This window comes from Pinus tabuliformis, chromosome 6, assembly GCF_031772625.1.
Source record: "Pinus tabuliformis cultivar Carrire ecotype Pingquan chromosome 6, CPIR1, whole genome shotgun sequence".
Lineage (NCBI taxonomy): Eukaryota > Viridiplantae > Streptophyta > Pinopsida > Pinales > Pinaceae > Pinus > Pinus tabuliformis.
The window spans coordinates 1,022,977,368-1,022,995,139 of record NC_142292.1 but is presented as its reverse complement, the minus strand read 5'-3'; the positions used below and the strand labels follow the sequence as shown (position 1 = coordinate 1,022,995,139).

At 40.4% G+C, this 17,772-nt stretch overlaps 1 pseudogene; it reads left to right on the top strand.

The window, feature by feature from the left end:
* Positions 1 to 3,526: 3,526 nt before the first annotated feature.
* Positions 3,527 to 16,307, top strand: LOC149262484 (F-box/kelch-repeat protein At1g16250 pseudogene; annotated as a pseudogene).
* The last annotated feature ends 1,465 nt before the right edge of the window (positions 16,308 to 17,772 follow it).

The following is a 17,772-nucleotide window of genomic DNA, read 5'->3' as shown; positions in this document are numbered from 1 at the left end:
TGAGTCCCAGCCCCATAAGTCATCCTACCATAGCTCTGTCCTCCTCATTTTCTATTATCAATGCTCCTTCTGGAATCGCGATAGTATGGGCTAGTTGGGCCTTCAGCAGCTGCTCAATGGCTGACATACCTATAACCCCATGAGTAGAGGTGGTTCCCATCTGTGCTGCCTGTGTCCCAAGTTCTTGCAGCTACGCACGAAGCTCCCCCAAGACAAGTTGTTGCTCTGACATGGCATCATCGATTGCATCCTGGGTGGTTTTACGAATGGTGTCCCCTATGTCACCAAGGTTGCCCTCAGTCAAGGTGGTCAATTCTCCATCCCATTTAGACGCCTTGGCCTTCTTCCGCGGCTTCGTCCATTCTATCGGCAATGGTCGTTTTAAGGGCGCACCCATGGTGGTTGATGGTGTACCTTCTGTCCTTTTCTCCGTGGTTGGCTCTGTGGGCACCTTCTGATGAGTTTCGTTCGTCGCAGTCATTCCAGCAGGTGCTTTGTCTGTTGAAGTTTGTGTTACTTCCTAAGCCACGCGGACTTTTGCAGCGTGCTTTTCATTCCACTTCTACTGTGCGGCACGCTTTTCTACAACCTTTTGTTTCCTAATGGCGGCCTCATCGTGCCCCACCGTGTCAATTCCACACCATTCCGGTGGCCAAGTTTCCAATAGTGCATCGATAGATTCGTCAATGGAAATGAAAGGAAGTGTAGTCCATGTTTGGTCAGGGTCCTTGCATGCCCAAATGTAGACAAAGTGCATGTCTGCTTTAAACTCAGCTATATGTTTCACATTGTCATAGATTTTGGTGGAAAACTGGGGTAGCTGGGTGACCCAGTGTCGAACATCGGCCTCCATTAGTATCCAAAAAATCTTGATGCCCATGATTCTTTCAGCATCCCTAGTCACCCAAAGTGACGCAAATATGGCGGCTTCTAGCCAATCCTGGTCCAAGGAGGGAAACTGACTGTCTTCAGGTAGGTCAGTGGTAACCAACACAATGGACAATAGCAACCATGCATAGTGGAAGGTCTTTCCCTCCTCTCGGACCTCTCTATAGTTGGTCAGGAATTCTTCACAAAGGAACTGTGCCCAATTGAATTATTCTCCAGCTGCACATTCCTTAGCTAGTGCAACGACGATCGTGGGAACCTCAGTTCCATGGTATTTCTACATCACTTTCCAAACCAGCAACTGGATAGAAACGTGGACTGCTCTTCCTGAGATACTATCAATAAAAGACCCTCACTGCCCTTTCTCCATCTTATATTTCTTTTTTAGGGTTTCAGTTATCGTCACATCACCGCTCTTATCGACAATTTCCCTAGGGTCTCTTCCTTCGCAGGGAAGCGAGGTCCTATGTATGAGTTCTGGCATGATTCAGATAGATTTATGAAGCCATAAGTATCCATCATGTACCAGACACAGCAACAGCCCACAGAGCGCAGACTGAGGTCTCACCGGAGGTAGTAGGGGAGGTTTCTAGAACTACGTTTCCGCACCCTTGGGATGTCTTGATGTGGTGTGGAAGGTTCACACTCTGTTCTATGGCTTTGCGCTACTCGGCTTCTTGTAGAACGAGATCCAGGGAAATCCTCACTACTTATTAATGCGTTATTTATAGATTAGATCTACTTTTTATGGTCTTTAAGCAAACATTTAATAGAAATAACTAGTTCGCACACCGAGAAAAGATACAGATTCACATAGACTCATAACATAAGCATATGCACATAGATCAAATAGTTATATCAACCATAAATTAGCCCGCAATAATTCAGATTTAACATAAATTTCAGAATCAACTTATCTTTATTCACTTCCTTCACCAATACATCCAGATCCACCCTGCGCACTCAGCTGTAGGGGTCCACACACACAGCTGCGGACTCTACTAGACCTCTGCGCACATAGCTACAGAGCCTCTATCTACCTACCAACACCCCTTGACTCAGACTTACAGACGCTTCAAGACTTCACTCTCTAAAAACCCATTACATTCCAGATCCAAAGTACATACCAAAAACTAACTTCTATCCATAGAGCCTTTCTCTATTTATACATTCCCATGGTCCGCGGACCATGGGCAAGCTAACTTACTTCCTATTATTTTACATTATTTTTGGGCAAACAACCCCTTGACTCGATCTATTACATTTCACGCTCCGCATATTTTAGAATTTTTACAATATTTTTATCTTAGCTTATAGGCTCTAAGCCCCTAAAACTGTTACATAGGACCTTCGCTACCCAACAGGCCCCCAACACAATCATCGTGACTCGTCCTAAGTCACTCATCGGTGTGGCAAGATGCACTGCCTAGGCTCCGTGGTTCACATCCCTGTGAATGATGTCCTTCATTCTGCTACTCCTTCTTCGTCTCCTGCAACACTTCTTCCAGCTCTTGCTTCATGGTTTCTACCAAGTCTCACAACCGATAATGCTCATTCTGCTTTGCTCGGTTAACACAGAACACCCCCTCATAGGATTTTAGCTCTAGCTGGGGTGCCGCATACGGGACCACCTCGTACCAACATAGCCAATTTCTAAGTTCGTATCTTCTCTTCGCACTGTCTACAGCAGCTTGTGTTGCAATTTTGCAAGACCATTGCTACTGTTTGCGAGATCCCAATCTTCAAGATACACCAGAGACAACTTGTTAACTGCAACTCCTCCAATTGGCTTCGTATTCACAACTTTTCCTTTATCCTTTATGGTTCACTGACCAGCCCATGGGTAAGGTGACAGCATCTGGACCAATTCTGCTTCATGTCTATAGACTTCCGGCACATCCCCTCCCAGCGATGCTGAACTTTTCTTGGAACCCACAGCTGTCCACATCGTATTCTTCAGAAAACTTGGCATCTTTGGCCATATCACAACATTCGGCCTTACTCCTTGAGTGCAGATAATGAAGATTTCCATAGCGGCGGGAAAGAATAATAGCTTAAGATTCTCAGAAGCATAACTTGTTCGATGAAGCCCTCCCTGTGATTTATAAGTGTTTCGAAATTCAAATTCATTGGCTCCCGCCTTTTCTGGTGTCCTCATATTGATCCTACGACAGATTGATCCAAATTTGGTTCGTACCTTGTCTCTTAATTTCCCGCTATCCGCTCCCTTTTGCCATAACTCAAACATCTTGGCATGAATGGTGATAGCAACAGTCGCCTCTCTACTTGACAACACAACAACACATCCCTTTCCGTGCAACTGTGATCCTTGTGACAGACCATATCCATGAACACCTCAGTGGTCGCGTAGCTTCCCCCTAGACTGCTTTATCGTCCCGCTCTCTCTTTCAACTCGCTGGAGCTGTGAGACTGTCCTTCGGTCGGTTAGTTAGGCGATTGACCCACCCATGTATAGCTTCAAGTGACTACCATTTACTCTTCCCGGGAAGGGGTCTCCATTGAGCTTAGCAAGCTGGACCGCGCCTCCATCTGTAACTTCTTTGACTACATAGGGACCCAACCAACACATTCGGAGCTTGCCAGGGAATTTCTCGAACTTGCTGTCATATAGGTTGGGATGGCAAGCGTAGTCAAGTTGTCGGTATTTAAGGGTGTAAGAAATGAGGAACCAGGTCAGTTCTGGATTGTGGTAAGGGTTGTACAGGAAGCCCAAGGCATAATGAATGTTAACATCAAAAAGGCTACCCTGGTTAGCGTGCTGCAGGACCGCGCGTTGATGTGGTATATAAAGTACTCAATAAATCATCCGAATGCGGGAATAACAGTGATCCAGGATGCATTGAACAAGGAATTTGGTCGACCAAAATCAGAGACCTAGTCGGTCATTGGGTTCAAAGAGATAGCGATGTTGGCAGGTGAAACCCCATGGGATTTGGATCAAAGATTAAAAAGCACAATCTGCAGGGCTAACATGACAATGATGGATGCGGAGCATTGCACATGTTTTGTGGCATCATTGACACCACATCTAAGGATGGTGCTATCACAGCAAAAGATCTCAACCCAAGCTAAAGCATTATAAACCGCAATGAGATTGCACGAAATCCAATACAAGATACAGGGTTGGGAGTTCAGCAAATCCACATGCAACTACAAAACCTATGCTTAGAGATGCGAAGTTTGAAACAAGGATATGCACCGCGGTCAGAAGGGTGCGAAGAAGTATGGTGTATCAAATGTAAGGGCTAGGGCCACGACAAGGAACATTGTTCGGTCTTTGCCAACTATGTGGTGGCAGGGGGGCCAATACCACTGCGACCAGAGGTACAAGCAGGCCAACCATGGCGCCCGCACTCTGGTGCGCGATATGCCAAGAAGGAGGAAAGCATGCCATGAAAAACTATCATCTATTACAGAATCTGAGACAGCCCCCACCCCCCAGTGGTTATTTTGAAACTTTTGTAGGACGGTGGGCCACGATGAAAGAAACTACCAAAGTTACGAGATGTTGATGGATCAAACACCTGCTTATAGGATGCAGATGGAGGCACATGGACAAGATCCTCCTGCAGCAATAGCACGGGGCGGATTCCAAGGACGTGAATGGGGCCGAGGGGGAATGGGACTCGGACGCAAACGAGGAAAATTGATTTTCTATAATTGTGGAGGACGGGGCACTATGCGCGTGATTGCATGAACCTAACCAGAACCTGTTGCCCATACCGTTACCAATTCGACCACAAAGTAGTCGATTGCCCCATGCTAATTGCTCAAATGCGGGAAGAACGAGCGCTTCTAGCCACCCCCACTGAGAATGTCCAAATGATGAAAGCTGAACCATGCATGGAAGATCCTAACGTGAATATGATGCCTTTGAAGTGGTGCGACTACGGGAGAAGATAAAGGGAAGCAACCAAAGGAGGATGCATGGGTTTGCAAGGCTCCCGCAAAACAACTAGAGTTTGACTTGGAGTGCGCAAAGGAAACATTTATGGAGGCCAAGAAGAACTTCGCAGAAGCTTCCACTTCGGGTAGCATGGATCAAAAAGAGTCGAAAAGGGATACTTCTATGTTAACTACCTTCTTAGAGACATGCATGAAGCTACTCCAAGATACCAAAGCAGTGAACGGATTCTAAGAGTTAATAACTAGATGCGCAGGATCAGACGAACCTCGAATAGTATGAAAGTTGGGCAAGCATGCATTGCGAACGAGGTGGGAAATGTAGTTAACTGCCCAGATTGGGTACTATGAGATGGATCATGTTGTTCTGGAATTGGGGTCAGACGCAAATGTCCTACCTAAAAAAACTTGGGAGCGCATGGGCAAGGCTACACTACAATGGTCCCCTATCCAGCTATAGATGGCAAATGAACAGAAGATCTTGCCTATGGGAAGAGTGCATGTAGTTATAGTAGACATCGACGGTGTAAGCACACTAACCGATTTTGAGGTCACAAAGATTGCAGATGACAGTAACTCATATCCTGCATTATTAGGGTTAGACTGGGCAACGGATATGAATGGAGTCATCAACATTTAACCTAAAGAAACGAAAAATTATATTCGAGAAAAAATATCTCATTTACAAAAAAAAATTCGGCGAAGATCACATGAGACATCATTTGTCGACGCGTTTCGAACCAACCAGTGTGGTTCATCATCAGGACAAGTTGAAGAAACAGATCCAGTTTAGCAGTTTAAATAGACAGAGCAAAAGCCCCCAACGGTTAAAAAGACTAACAGCTACTTTTGACTAGGTACCTTAAAAATGCTACCCGGGGGGACCAGTCCTTTAAATAAATTAATATTGTGATAAAAATATTAAAAATAATTAAAAATTCATAACTAAAAATCATATCTAAGGAAAAAAATTTTACCCTAGAGGGGGACAGTCCCTCAAAAAATAATTTATAAAAAAAAAGAAAAAAAGAAAAAGGTTAGTTAGAGATAAATAATTAAAAATTATATCTAAGGGAAAAAATATTTCTCATAGAGGGACCAATCCCTTAGAATAAATAAAATAATTATGTGAAAATTTATATATTAATAAAACTTATATGATCATAATTAGTAATGATAATAGTTAAATAAAAATTGAAATAAAAATATATTAAAAATTATATTAAAATAATTAAAACTAAACTATATTAAAATTAAAATATAATTAAAATTATATTTAAAATCAAATTATATTAGAATTATATTATTAAATTATATTAAAATCATGTTATAATAATTAAAATTATATTACTCCTAGGGACCAACCCCCTAAAATAACATGATCTAATGATAATATTTAATTCAAAATTAAAATTTTTTAGTTAAATTAGTAATTCAAAAAACTTCGTGATAATATCTAGTTACAAATAAAAATAAGAAGGAATTAAAAACAGGACCATTAAAATGAGTAAAATAATATATATATATATATATATAAGAAAATAAATAAATAATTTAAATAAATACATAAATAAAAAAAATAAAAATAAAATAATAATAATAATAATAATAAAATAATTCAGAATAATAATAAATAAATGCGTAAAAAAATAAAATAAAAAATTAAAATAAAAAATTAAAAAAATAATAAATAATAAAAAATTAAAAAAAATAAAAAGTAAAAAAAAAAATTAAAAATAAAAAAATAAAATAAATAATAATAATAAAAATACGTAAAAAAAAAAAAAAAAAAACGAGGACTAGGTCGAGAGTGCTGGGACCCAACACCGACTGATTTTCCAGCCATCATCTCTATTGAGATTACTCGGCCTCTTTTCAATCTCAAGCGCCTCCCTAAATTTCCGATGATGGAAGTGCGAAACCTTAGCAATAATACTAGCTTCCTCAATACAAACATGATGATTGGTTTTCTCGGCATGCTCAGCCAAAGCGGAAGACTTAGTACGCCTATGCTTAAGATCAGCTGCATGCTCACTAATCCTCTGATTAATGGAGCGACCAGTTTCCCCAATGTAGGGGGTCCCACAGGAACAGGGGATCAAGTACACACCTTTCATATCTTTAGGGTCGATAGGATCCTTCGCTGATCTGAGGGACATGCAAATGGTGTTCAGGGGCCTAAAGGTCACAGGAACATCATGCGACCTGAGAATCCTACCAATCTTATCAGTAGTCCCCTGAACATAAGGAAGAAGGACACCAGGAACTCGCTCCTTTGGTTCTCACTGAGATAGCGAATTCTTCGAAGCTTTAACGAAAGCCCTCTGACCTAGGAATCTACTATAACCGTTCTCAACAAAGACATCAAGGAGATGGGATTTTTCTTTCTCAAAACTCTCCTTATCCGAGATCCTTAGGGCCCGAGTAGCCAGGGTATTGAGAACACCCATCTTTTGAGCCAGGAAATGATGGGAACTGGCATGAAGATACTGCTCAGTATGCGTTTTCTTCCGAAAAACTCGGTGGCCGAGGGAACCATCACTATTCTTAGAAATAAGAATATCGAGGAACGGAAGGCAACCCTCGATCTCCTGCTCCATGGTGAACTTAATGGCAGAGGATTGATTATTGAGATGATTGAAGAAGAGATCTAATTCCTCTTGGCCGTGAGGCCAGATAACATTGGTGTCATACGCATATCTTCTCCAAAGCTTTGGCAAGAGCCTGGAAGAGTTTAGAACCTTGGACTCAAAATCTTCCATGAAAAGATTAGCAACAACAGGGGAAAGGGGTGAGCCCATGGCAACCTCGTATGTTTGCTCAAAGAACTCTCCCTCAAAACAGAAAAACGTAGAAGTGAGACAGATCTCAACTAACTTAGTAGTGTCAGGATCTGTTATTTTTTTTTTTTTTACGTATTTATTTATTATTATTCTGAATTATTTTATTATTATTATTATTATTATTTTATTTTTATTTATTTATTTATGTATTTATTTAAATTATTTATTTATTTTCTTCTATATATTTTTATATATACATATATATTTTATTTTACTCATTTTAATGGTCCTGTTTTTAATTCCTTCTTATTTTTATTTGTAACTAGATATTATCACGAAGTTTTTTGAATTACTAATTTAACTAAAAAAAATTAATTTTGAATTAAATATTATTATTAGATCATGTTATTTTAGGGGGTTGGTCCCTAGGGGTAATATAATTTTAATTATTATAACATGATTTTAATATAATTTAATAATATAATTCTAATATAATTTGATTTTAAATATAATTTTAATTATATTTTAATTTTAATATAGTTTAGTTTCAATTATTTTAATATAATTTTTAATATATTTTTATTTCAATTTTTATTTAACTATTATCATTACTAACTATGATCATATAAGTTTTATTAATATATAAGTTTTCACATAATTATTTTATTTATTCTAAGGGATTGGTCCCTCTATGAGAAATATTTTTTCCCTTAGATATAATTTTTAATTATTTATCTCTAACTAACTTTTTTTTTTTTTATAAATTATTTTTTGAACATAATTGCTTATTAATTTAAAAATAATTTATTATTATTTGAGGGACTGTCCCCCTCTAGGGTAAATTTTTTTTCCTTAGATATGATTTTTAGTTATGAATTTTTAATTATTTTTAATATTTTTATCACAATATTAATTTATTTAAAGGACTGGTCCCCCCGGGTAGCATTTTTAAGGTACCTAGTCAAAAGTAGATGTTAGTCTTTTTAACCGTTGGGGGCTTTTGCTCTGTCTATTTAAACTGCTAAGCTGGATCTGTTTCTTCAACTTGTCCTGACGATGAACCACACTGGTTGGTTCGAAACGCGTCGACAAATGATGTCTCATGTGATCTTCGCCGAAATTTTTTTTGTAAACTTGATATGGATCACAGAAGCCTAAACTCTAGTAAAAAATATCTCCATGTAGTGGTTCCGCTAGACCTAGCCGAAAGAGCACGTTATACCGAGCCTGTTCGCAATGAGGACAGTGACGATGAACTGGATTGTATTTACCAGATCGCCACACAGGATTAGGACCAAATGAATCCAACTGTGGATGGACGAATCTCATGGGACCGTGACAGTTCTTGCACATCGGACTCAGATGACAAGATTGAGTGGTGACAGAACCAATTTCATGAGGTAACGACACTAAATTGTAATATGATGGTTAGATCACTACGTTGTGAAACCATGGAAACAAAGGACCAACCAACAGATGAGAATGCCACACAGGCGGTCGACCAGCGTGGAATGACGATTATGAGACAAAGGCTGCAGGATGACCCTGTGGAGACACCGTGCGCAACGATTATCCACGAATGGAGCACATGCCCAAAGATTCGGCGAAAGTGGCGCAGATATCAGAAGCAAGTATGCGCAAGGGCTAGGGGGCAGTCCCATTCGCCAACAGCTCGTGACAAAGTCAGCAGGGGAACAGGGGGAAGTTCGCTCAGCATTTGCTTGAGAAAATGACCCACTAGGAAATTGCGGATACCACGGGTTCAATGGGCCTATACTAGAAGGGAGGCACAGATGACAGTGTCAAGAAGTAAATGGACAGGAGCCTAGACTAAGCAGGGTAGTAGCAGGCCTCACGAAATCGAGAACCTATGGGCACGGCTCCGGAAGAAAAGCATGCTAGTTGGGGAAGGAAGCAGCAAAATGAAAGGTAGCGACACCCACAAAGGCCGCGTGAGTCTATGCATAAGGGAATCAGGCCCGATTGGGTATCCCGTAGAATGTGAATGCGCCACAACCTTGCTATCATGGCTGCGCCTGCACCTACGGAAGGATACACCCCACACAATGGTGCACGAAGAGATAACAACTACAAAGACACTTGGAAGGTGCTCGCAGCCCGGGCTAGCAGGGAAGTCTTGAAATCGCACCAGGGGTGCGACCACCTGACTAGCTGTAGGAAGCACAGTCCCAGCACCCCAAGCAATTGAAAGAGGGTGCGGGACTATAAATGAGTCTGCGGGAAGTTGCGTCGGAAAAAAGGTTCTCTATAGAGTCATATGGGCCACAACACTGCGGCGACGCCTGGGTAATAGAGTTTCCATGTGGAAAACGCGAGAATTGACCGTTAACATCACTATTCTTGACAAGAGAGTCAAGTTATGTCAGGGAGTAGCGAGCAACAGGCCATTAAGATGAAAGTTTCGAGCTATATATGAAAATATTTACCGCCTAAATGATGTTAAGAATTTCGAAGTGCAAGGAAGGGATTCATTCAAATTTACATGTTCATCTAATAGCCTCTAGATGGCACCAGGATATCTGCGATTCGAACCAGTAATGAGCAGAAAACACTCAGCTACCAAGGTTTCCATGAGTACCATGGCGAGAACCTGAGCACGATTCACGGAAGAACTATACTCAACCCAAGAGGCGCTAGATGAAGCTGTCACGGTCCCCGAAGTCCCAAAATCCCCATGCACACCACGGTCTTGAAAAAATAAGCAGCCAATGGGGCCAATCAAGATATCACCGAGGTTCAATAAGCTATTAGGAGCTGAAAAGGGCAAAGCAATCACCATCGACCCTGAGGAGGACGATGAATATTTGCAAGCTTTGATCAATTAGATTGATGCACAAGATGAGGATGAAGAGAATGCTTTCCAAATCCCGTTATGACCCCCATATATTCCCCCATGGATCGGCATGGTCAATCTCCCAAAGGATGTGGATGCTGCAAAGAATACGCTCCAAACCTCACTCCTTCCGGATGAGATAAGGTTTGATGGGTTACCGCTGGGCCAAGTCTCGAGTATCAAGTTTGAAGATTGGGACCTTGAAGACATCGACAAATTTCCCAAATTAGCCACAGACAAATTACTACCGCGGAAGTGGTTACTAGGTGTGGAGAAGGCAGGGTTACTCAATCTAAGGTGGATACCTCACTATCACCGCACAACCCTCACCATCTGTGTTATCCGGCAGTTACTATGTCTGGTACATGATGGGTTTCTCTAGTTGGAGGAGCCGATTCTAATCACAATTGATTTAGTACACCGGATTACCCACTTTCCAGTAAAAGGGAATGACCCCACAAACATAGCTAGAACAAGTAGCGATGCGGGTCGTGCCAAAACAATGAAGGCTAAATATAAGTTGGAGAAGTGGAAGTGGGGGTATGCAATAGCAAGCATCAAAGACCGAGGGGTGAAAATTGCTACCCAGTTACTAGCCAATAAACTAATGAGGAAATGTCATGCAGATGAGGTTCCAACTCTTGTCATTGCGCTTGCAGAACAGTGCACGGGAGGGGTTCAATTTAACTGGCCACAGTTCTTATGCGATGAATTTTTGACAAACTATCAAGAAGCACAGGTCAAAGGTAAGATATTTTATTATGCATGGTTTCTACTATCAATCCTTCTGGTTGTAGGAGAACTGCCACAGGGTAGCTAGTTTCCCAGCATTAAAGACAGCCTACTAGAAGCAGTGCGGTATACTTCCCTCTAGGCTACAAAGGACGCAGCGAGGGCTTCTGACATCAGGGTTTTTTGGACCTTCATGGAGGGTACTATTTGAACACAGATCACTCGTCGACCCTAAATGTCTCCAACAATCTACAACACTTTGCAAAGCACGACCGAGTTCAAAGTGGACATGCATAACTTATATATCCGGGCGCAGAAGGATCCGAAGCGAGCATGGGTCACACTTCCATTCATGGCAATAGACGATGCTATTTATGCGGTGTTAGCAACATGGCCCCCAGAATGGCGCGCCCCCGCCCAAGCTGTACTAGAAAAAATGATAGCACAAAAGTGTAAAAAGGACCTCCAACAATGACTTACTAACTTGGTAGAAAAGGCTCGTGAGGGACAACAAGCAGCTTTGCAGAAGGAAGCACCCAAGGAAGTGCTAACCGAAGGAACCACGACAGATCAGGAAATGGCCTCGAACCACGATCTACAATAGGAGAAGGAGATACAGGACCGCACGGACCATCTTACCGAATCAAACCCCGTCAAGCGACTGCATAGCATGGAATCACCACGCACACACAAAAAGTCAAAGACAGCCAAAGCTCTGGAGAAGGAGTTTCTTGACAGTAGCAAACCACCGAGTAATGTCCCTACCGATGCATTGACGGAACTTATCACCGAGAAGACAACTGTGTTGGGGGAGATCCGAGTGCAGTTGCAGGCGGTATAGGTGCGAACCCCAGGCAGGGTAAGCCTACAATTAACCAAGGGCATAGCCGCAGCCAACCAGATCATGCGTACCAATACAATGAACACCTTAGTGTTGCCAGCCGGTGTTGTCTTGGCCGAAGTAGAGGGGGATGTGCAAAGTTGTGGATTGAGTCTGGCTGCTCTTCCTAGAGAAACCTTATACCAACTATAGGATGGGGTAACTACTGAGCTTCATGCTCAGCAAGGCCACGCCCTCCAAATAGTGATGGAGCACAAGGCAAATCTAGAGTAGGTCAGTCTCCAGCGAGATGATTTGATCTCACACACCCAGGAAGTGGAACAGGCCGTGATGGCCACTTGGAGCAAGGTCCCAGAGTTAGCTATCCTAGTTGAACTTCCAACCACTGAAAAGATTCATTGCATGGCCACAGTATTCCGTACGGCCCAGGAGGAGGCCGCGAAGGCTCAATGGGAATTAAATCTACAAATTGCAGAGCTAAGACTAAAGGTGCAGCCGGTCACACCGTCGAAAATCTAGGAGCAGTGTCATGGTGAAATTCAAGTAGGATTGGAAATGATAAAGTGCAATGTACGAGATTGCTCGGGACTGTTAGATCAGTCCCTCTTTACACTCACCGCCCTCCAAGAAGACCCAACCATACAACAGGTAGAAACCGAGGCACGAGAGTTGCAGCAGGCTTATGACATAGTCCGAGGGACTATGCAGATGGTCGCTATCACACAATAGTTGGCTAAAATGAAGGAGGCCCAGGCTCTCAAGGCACAAGTTGACACCACATGGCAGAAGGAGGCAATGCTTAAGGAACACATCCAGCCTTGGATTGATGAAGCATTTGCGGTCTCCACCACCATAGAAGGAAAGATAGTGCACATGTAGGCAGTATGTGATCCCAGATAGGTAACTCCAAGTGATATGGATGCATCGACAGTTCACCTAGAACAAATACAGAAGCTAGCAGCCGAGTGTGTTGCAAGCACAAGTGACATGCAGAAGTTGTTGAATCACCTCCATGTGAAGATTACTGCACCAATCCAGTGACTCAAGACGAGTCACGATGATTATGTTGGGGGATTGTTGGGTAGCAGAGGGCCTGCGTAACAGTGCTGGGGCTCAAAGCCCACAATTTTGGGAAAGGTATGATAAGGACTCTGCGAAGTGCGCAGAGCACGAATTGTAAACGAGTGTAGTCAAAGGGCTATCCACCCAAAAATAATGTAAAATAATAGGAAGTAATTCGGCTTGCCCATGGTCCACGAACCATGGGAATGTATAAATAGAGTGAGGTTCTATGGATAGAAGTTGGTTTTTGGTATGTACTTTTGGATCTGGAATGTCATGGGTTTTTGAAGAACGAAGTCTTGAAGCATCTGTAAGTCCGATTCAAGGGTGTTGGTAGATAAATAGAGGTTCTACAATTGTGTGCGTAGAGGCCTAGTAGAGTTTTCCACTGTGTGCATGGACCCATGCAGCTGAGTGCGTAGGGTGGATCTGGATGTATTGGTGAAGGAAGTGAATAAAGATAATTTGATTATGAAATTCTGTGGTAAATCTAAATTATTGCTGATCTAGCTAATTTATGGTTGATATAACTGTTTGATCTATTCGCGTATGCTTATGTTATGAGCCGATGGGAATCTGTATCATTTCTGGGTGTGTGAACTAGTTATTTTGTTAAATGTTTGCTTAAAGACCATAAAAAGTAGATCTAATCTATAAACAGTGCATTAATAAGTAGTAAGGATTTCCCTAGATCTGGATCTACGCGAGGCTGAGTAGCGCGAAGCCACAGAACAAAGTGCAAACCTTCCACACCACATCAAGACCTCCCAAGGGTGTGGAAACCTGGTTCCAGCACCCTCCCCTACTACCTCAAGTGAGACCCCAGTCCGTGCTCTGCGGGCTGTTGCCGAAAGGGCCGGTAGCTGCGGGATTTGTTTGGCTAAATAACTCTTCCGAACCTGGGTCAGGCCCATATAAGCCAACACTTGTCAAGATCCTGTTATTATTTACTTGCAGGATACCTTTAGATCCATGTTTCCTTTGCACACATCTTCCCCTGAAATCCTAAAAGTTTGGTCCAAATGGTACAAACTTGACATGATTTACTGCATGGGGAAAATGATTGATAGGTTCTCTGGATAGAGATGTTTCATTTATATAGAGATTTGTTATAGGAATTAGCATATTGTCCCCTCGTAGAAACATACCCAAAGGGCTGAGATTTGCTATGAAAAGCTTTCCCAAGTTCTTTGATAAATCTAGTTCTCTCATATTTGATGATTTTATGATCAAATGAAAAGTATCAACTGACGTGTTTTGAACTAGTCTCATTTTTTATACACCACATCGAGTTATCAAACCTTATATTCTTCAAACATACCTAAGTTCTCTCTTCCCTCTGTTTATGTTGATTGATTGAAACTGAGGAACATTTAAAGGTTGTCTTTTAAGGTCATTTGAAGAATATCTGATTTTGTATTCAATTATATCTAAAAGAATCTCTTTTGCCAACTTGCCATAATTTTTTGTGTGAATTTTAACAGTAGTAAGTGTCAAATTGTAATTTTTAGGGTGTTGTTAAATTTTTCAGGGCTACATTGCACAAAACGTACAACCCCGGAAGGATTTGCAATTGCATGGGAATATTTTTCTAGTGATACACTATTCTCATTTGTTGGATTTACATTGGTAGGTTGAAGTCCTATCATGCAATTATTCTAGGACTTCTTGATGATTTAACATTGAGATGTCTGGAAAGGATATCGCATGGATATCACGGGCTACTAGAAGTTGTGTGTAACATATGGAATTCTTTAATTAGAAGCTATGAGTATGCCCGTGCCAAAGCTCAAGAAGTTTGGTGTGGTAATTGGCTCTTTGTGTTAACAGATGAACAAATCAAGCGTCCATGGAATGCATATGATCCTGAAGTTAATTGGTGGCATCCTTTGCCACCAATTTCCTGGGTTTTCTCTAATTACAGGTACTGTGGATTTTCATGTGTTACTAGTGATTGGTGGGTACTGCACTCCATGTGGCACTCTTGGTCAGCTGAGAAGGTTTACTGCAACTAATGAGGTTATACAATTTGATCCCTTTTCAAAGAAATGGAGCAGAGTGGCAAGTATGAAAGTTGCACGATGCAACTTTTGCATGTGTTGTTATTCATGAAAAAGTATATGTGGTAGGTGGTTGCAGCTTGGCTCATGCATAAGTTTATGACCCTGTTGAAGATAGGTAATCCTTTAGGCAACTTTCAAATATTTGGTTGTCTGAAATTTGAATGGTGTTCCCTTTCCTTGACTCTTAATGAAAAGCATCCAATTTTGTCGATGACAATTTCTGCTTTTCTTGGTATTCAACTCCCCAAAGGTTTATGGCAGGATTACCTATATGTATTTACCATTGTTTCATCAATATGTCTGCCTGTATGTGCTACCATTTTATTACTTTTCTTTCAGGCTTTGTTTCAATATGGAAATGATTTGTGTAGACTTTGGCTTACCATACATACTTGAATAATTACACTTTATATTTCTCTAAAACTGTGGGTTTTATACTGAAAGATTATAAAAGTTTTTTTGTGAAGCTAGTAGGACATTCCACATTTTCCAAGTGCACGTGAAGATTGTGTTGGCTTCTCCTATGGTGGTTTATTTTATGTTGTTTTTGGTGTAGATAATTGGGCAGAGAAAAAGACTGCAGTAGTTTTTATCCAATTGAGGAAAGTCGGTATTGCCATCAAAACTTCTAGTTGTTTTTTCACCTTATGTCGTGCCCTCTTACAACAATTAAGGATTGTATCTATGTTATTGATGATTGGGATGGAAACAATGTAAAATTTCAGGATGCAGCAACTGGCTACTGGATTACAATAGGGCTAGTTCCATCTGTGAAAGTTTCTGATCTTTCTCGTGCACTCAAGGGCTTTGGCTTTGGCCTCATTGGATTTCAAAATCATCTTTATGTTTTTGGGGGGAAGGTTCTCAAGTGGGAACCATGTGATGGTCACTAGAGAAATATTGAAGTTTTCAAACTAAATGTTGTAAGAGCCTGTAAAATAAGTGGTACACAACTAGAGTGGCAGGATGTGAGACCCATAAGGGGTTATTATTGGCTATGCAATTTTGGAGTGAGTTATTTTCCCAGCTTAGAAATCTGGGTCAAAGACGTTACCTCAACTTCCACTCAGATCACTTATTTATGTATATATTTTTCATTATTATTTCAATTATGGAAACATTTTCTAAATGAAAAGGTTGGGGTCAAAGTTCAAGTTTGACTCTGATTAATTCTTCCTACATATCATTTTCACTATTCATTGAATACAGTATGGTTTTTTCTCTATAATTGTATGAAGAGCCAATTTTACTAAATATAATATAATATGTGTGCAAAAGTAAATCTCACTTGTTTCAGACTTTGAATTATAAATTGTGAAAATGTGGAATATGCCAAATGCTTGAGGTCTCCAATGTTACCAGAGTTGTTTCCCTGTTTCTTAAATTTTTTGACAAATGATGCTTTTTTTTAGACATTATGTAACTTTTGAGTCAAAACAGAGCTGCTAATAATAATTTCGGAAACCAAGATAAATAATACTGTAACTCAGGTATAGGAGATAAGAGACACAATTAACCTACCATTTTCTTTGATGTAATTGAAAGAATGATAAAGTAGACAATCTTACCTCTCGAAGAATCTCTTATGGAAATACAATTTGGTTAAATGTCATAAAAGGAGTAGGAGTATTATCACCCTGAGCACAACCTACCCATTTATAAAAAGTCAAATGATACATATTTGCAAGAAAAATCCATATAGCAATGTCACAATACCATACATAGTGACAAACCCTCCTCTAACAATCTAGTCTACATTCCCACTATTAGTACAACCACAACAATTTTAGAAAATCTAGAAGAGGATTTGAAAACTGAATGTGAAAGCAGACTCGAGTATTCAGAACTACTTTGAGAAAATATCCAAATCATCACCCAAACCATTGGAAATTCTTACAAGAATGAAATCATGTATTCTATTTGATAAAATTAGTCAAAGCTACCTCCCCAAACAAATGTACAAAAGTAGATATCTTGAAACATGAACAAATTTCAAAGTTATGAAAACATCTTATAAATTAAAAGGATACCTGGGTTAAAACCTCATGTTGCCTTCGACAGGCCTCAATTATTGTGTAATTAGGAAGTTCAACATTTCCTTGCATCCTTGGAGTTAGTTTGACATTTCATTTAAATCCCTAAATCTTCAAAATATTAGACTTTCACTTTTCTTTTATTTTTCAAGTGAAATTAAAAGATGGAATTATTGACCACTTTTCCAAGGTGGGCACCAGTGAAGTGTCTTGAACCATTTCCCACATGTTCACACTGAAACCTATGCAAGATGTTCTTTCTCAGGCTACATTTCTCAACACTTAAGACAAACATCATTTACACACATCCACAATATACCTATCCTTTACTCTAATTAATTTTCTTCACAATAACCACTTCATTGACAACAGATAGTTCCAAATTCCTATTGCTAAATATTCAATAATTGACTCAATTTATAATGTGTGAATTTGATCTTTCACTAATTCTATGCTTGTGTCAATCAACATTATATACAGAAAAACAAAGAAATTGAAATGACAAATTATTACAGGATAAATATATAAAGTACAGAGCTTCAACTCTCTTAGCAGCAATTCCAGGCCTCTTGAGGAACAATCAAATTAACAA